Genomic DNA, 4,652 nt, shown 5'->3' with positions numbered 1-4,652 from the left:
GTTACAGCAAGTTGCATCATTTCATTTACATCTTGTTCCAGTTTTTTCTCAACTTATTTTAAGAGCTTTACGTCAGACACAAAAACTGATCTAGACAGCTATATAGCAAAAACAAGCAGAAAACAAAGGGTAAGTAAGGAAACAGACCATAAGGTAAACTTGCAGTACACAAGTGGTCTTCCATGTACCAGGATAATGAGAAAAGATTCTATGTAGAGTCTTATCAAAGCAGAAAAAGCATATGCTCATTCCCAGAACAATGTAAGAAAAGATCAAGTATATAACTAAAAATAAAGTATCTGAAGAATAGGGGTATTTTTGTTAAACATATTATTTTATATTCAAGGGTCAGATACAAAAAACTGTCAACTTCACTTTTCTCTACTATTTAAAGAAAGGACAATGCTGACCATGCTAAGTGAGGAAGAACATTGAGCTTCTTTAATAATTAAGAATTGTAATTATTCGTTAGTAACTTTTTTTGTGCCAGACTTAAGTATTTGTTTATGGAAAAAGATCGTGTATTAAATATGTCTGTAGCAAATCCACAAGGCTTTTCTGCAGAGACAATCTAGAAAAAAAAACATTTTAAGAGATGACGTTGTTTAAATGAACTCGGCCATAAATATTTTAATTGCTTACAAAGCCAATCAAGTCTGTCACATATTTAACTCTTGAATGGGATATTTGGTACCTCTGTGCTAGAAGATATCACATACCAAGTCAAAGCCAAGCCAGAAGTCTATGCTAAAAAAAATACTAATACTTGCATAGCACATCATTCATATAAGCAACATGGAAAATTGGCAAAATACTGTTTTTGAAAGAACAGTTGTAATTCATTCAGACATTCAGGATACAAACTGACAGTCTGTAAGGGGACTTTCTTGATTTTGTTCAGCTCAATGAATTGTTTTGTTCCTTAGACTACACATGTGGAAACAAAAATAGTTTCTCAGTGACATAGGTGTTATTAATGTAAAGAAAATTATCTGGGCTTTCAGGGAAGTAGAAATTAGAATTTTCTAAGAAAGTGAGTGGAGACAGCAACAGCCTGTAGTTGGTTGTATTGAACAGAGCTGGATTGTCGCAAATGCCTCTGAAAAGTATTTCACTAAAAACATAACATGTCTGTTATGAGTTTTAACAGACATAGCAAAGAGTGCATTCTGTCTTCAAATTAAGATGGAAGGCAAGAAATTTTTGCCTGTGTATAAGTTCACCCGCACCACAAATAGTGAAATGCTGGTCTCTTCACTTTCCCGTAACATACCAGATAAGGAAATGTTTCAGAGAAGATAGAATCATAGAGTCACCAAGGTTGGAAAAGACCTTAAAGACCATCCAGTCCAATTATCCACCTAACACCAATATTTTCCCCAATATTTCTTAAACCACATCCCTTAGTACCACATCTAAACACTTCCTGAACACTTCCAGGGACAGTGACTCCACCACCTCCTTGGGCAGCCCATTCTTAACCAGTGTCTGACCGCTGTTTCAGAGAAGAAATTTTTCTTAATATCCAACCTGAACCTCCCCTAGCGCAACTTGAGACCTTTTCCTCTAGTCCTATCACTAGTTACAAGGGAGAAGAGGCTGACACCCACCTTGCCATAACTTCAGGTAGTTGAAGAGAGGGTTAAGGTCTCCCCTGAGCCTCCTCTTCTCCAGATTAAACAATTATTAAAAACTATCAAAAGTAGCTAAAAAAAGTATTACGGACACCAGAAAGTCAGTCTGAATGTTTCTGCATGATCTGCATTATGTTTACCTAGTAAAGCATTGTTTCTTGATCAGTCGCAAAATCTTTAGCATTGTTTTGCTTCTTTTGAAGAAATACAGACAAAATAGTAAGAAAGCAAGAAAGAAAAATCATAATTGATTCCTAAATGTTGCATTGATTGGCTATTTGCAAACTAAATGTAAATTAAACGTGTTTCTGATGCTGAGAAGGATTTTTCATAGTGAAGAACTTTCCTTCCGAGAGAAACTGCAGCATGACTGATATAACAACTGGTTTTTGTTACACCAATTGATTGCAGAAGACAGCAATTTATGTCAAATCTCAAACAAAAGTCCATTCACAGATATGATATCCCTCTTTTGAATTACAATAATGAGAGCATTATACTGTTTTGTTACGGATCTTTCCTAGATTTTTTTTTATTTATTTTATTTTTTTTTTGGTGGGCTGAGGAGCTGGAGGGGTTAAGGCTTCAGAGATTCGTGGAATTTGACAAGCAGCATTTAAGCTTTTGTATTTGCCTTTAATTGCTGCACACCGGGGTGTATCTTCATCCTGCAGCCAGAATCAGCTGAGCAGAGGGCACAGAATCTCACACTGCTTGTTGTGGCATGCAGGACTTAGAAATCACGCAGCATGCAGAAGCACACAGTTAGAAGAAAGATTTTGTTTCAAAATGCCTACTAAATCCACCGCCTGGCAACTTTTAGAGATATTCTTCCACACAGTGAATAGGTTCTTATACCTCTAAATGAAGAGCTAACTTCACAAATATACACATACATAAATTATTGAGCAAGCACTGTTAGGTTGCATCACAGTTTTGGTGAAAACTTTCTGTATTTCTGTTATCTCTGCCCCATTCGTTTGGGGAAGAAATGCACAGTCATTTGCACAGTGGTTCTGCCATGGTTCACCTCATGATGAGTATTTGGTTGTTGCTTTCTTTAAGTGTGCAGACCATCAAGGGCTTCGGGTATGCCTAACTGTATTCATGTTAGGTACCCCTTGACTTCAGCCACAACGGAGGTGATTCCACTGCAAGTGAAAGAAACTTCCATGTGGATAGCTATGTAAAAAAAATAATTAGAAAGTTAAAATAAACCTTGTCTGCTTTGCAATGGAAAATCCACTAACAAAAATATTTTCACAGGTAGGTAAAAATAGAAACATGAAATACTTTGTTTTTCCATCAGTCTATTAAGTAACAAGGAGTGCTATTGTTACAATGCTGCTTCTTATTTTAATTGCTCTGCTACTTAGGAAAACACACAATGCTGACTTATGAGGAAAGTTATAAAGGAATAACAAGGAAAACTAATTTTGTAAATAGACATCTATCACTTGGCTAAAATAACTGACCAGTTTTTACATGCCAGTAATTTCAATGGTTCTAGGAACCATTTCTTTTCCTTTCCTCTCCTGAAAATATTTAAACAAACGGAAGCTCACCCCACTTTGCCCCTCACACACCCATACGCAGGACCAGCAAAACTCAGTAATTTTCCACTGGCAAAACAGTCCCTCAGTGTCTGCCATCTGCTGTGCTGGCAGGACCCACAGGAGGAGCAGCAGCATCGAGTCAGGAACTGTAACGTCACCCTGTGAATATTCATTCCACTTTCATTTCACAGCTGCTCCTTATTGTCTCTGGGACTGACCTTGTATCAGTCCGTCCCTCCCCCCCACCGCTCCCCTTCAACTGCTTTTGAAGAAGGGAGTAGGCAGTAATGAGATACTGACATCAAAACTCCCAAACACCAAAATTTCCACTTGAAATTGATCCTCATTCTTCCTGGCATGGTGGTAGTTCTGCTGCCTCCTTTTACTGCTCTTATTTACAAAGATTTGTAAAGACTTTTGCTCTGGGAAGAGTGTTTTAGACAAGTACAGCTTTCCTAGGCCTGTAACTAGTTTGTTTTCAGTTCCCTTATACTAATAGATAGCGTTTTTTCCACTCTTGCTAATTCTTTTTCTGGGCCGAATGTCTACGCTTTCAACCCTGTGACATGGCAAACAGGAGCGCATATAATTTCACTGCCATGATCTCCATACATGGAAGTGGAGACTGGTTATCGCAATGGGCAGTCCTTCCAGAAAGCACTCCTGCATCACATCCAAATTAAAATGTGATAATTTTAGGCTTCCGTTATTTCAAACCCACCATATCAAATGCTTTTGGAAACTGAGCTCAGGTAGGGCCCGTGGTGAGTTTCCTGGCTCAGCCTGAAGGCAAAGGGAATGTGCAGATCCACTCACAGGACCATGTTCCTGAGGTGTCTGGTCAAGCAGCCTGCTTTAGCGCACAGAGCTAAGGTCCTGCTGCCTCTATTTAAAGACTAATGAGATGAAATAAATTAACTGTGGCTGCCAAATAAGTCTACTTCACGTGCAGCCGTTCTCAAATGTTGACACTGGGACATGACTAGCATCCACACGCTGTGAGAGAAGCCGTGTTTTGACAGACATTCTTCTTAGCTGAGCTGAGATTTGCCTTCCACACAGCTGTTTTTATAAGCCATCTGCAGCATAGGGTAATAGTTCTATCCTCACGAGTGCTGCTGCTTCTCCCTTCTACTACTTGCTAGGAATAAACCCAAAGCAAGGCTTCATTAAGTTCCAGCTGTGGTGACATCCCCTGTCCTCACTCCTTGGCGGTAAGATAGAAGCAAACAGAATGGGCCAGTTTGCATACTGCAATCTCCAGCCAATTCTGCGGTCCTCCATGCTAGAGCACTGCCCCACAAGGTGACCAGCGCCCTACTAACGCTCCCATCTCCTCACGCTCACCCTCGGGAGACCTTGCCCCGCCTCACGGGAGTGCAGCCCGAAGCAAGGAGCCGAGGGCAGGAACCGGGCCGCCGCGCCCTGCTGGCACGACGGATCATTGATAGGAGCGGGCTGA

At 40.0% G+C, this 4,652-nt stretch overlaps 1 long non-coding RNA gene across 1 annotated transcript; it reads right to left on the bottom strand.

Annotated features, from left to right (window-relative positions):
• Nucleotides 1–800: 800 nt before the first annotated feature.
• LOC116217080 lies at nt 801–4,634 on the bottom strand. The gene is made up of 2 exons (XR_004161010.1): nt 3,200–4,634; nt 801–2,816 (listed from the first exon to the last, which is right to left on the bottom strand). It is a non-coding gene; the product is annotated as an uncharacterized LOC116217080 (long non-coding RNA).
• Between the last annotated feature and the right edge of the window lie 18 nt (nt 4,635–4,652).

Source organism: Meleagris gallopavo, chromosome 1 (genome assembly GCF_000146605.3).
Source record: "Meleagris gallopavo isolate NT-WF06-2002-E0010 breed Aviagen turkey brand Nicholas breeding stock chromosome 1, Turkey_5.1, whole genome shotgun sequence".
Taxonomy (NCBI): Eukaryota; Metazoa; Chordata; class Aves; order Galliformes; family Phasianidae; genus Meleagris; species Meleagris gallopavo.
This window is presented reverse-complemented; position numbering and strand designations above follow the sequence as displayed.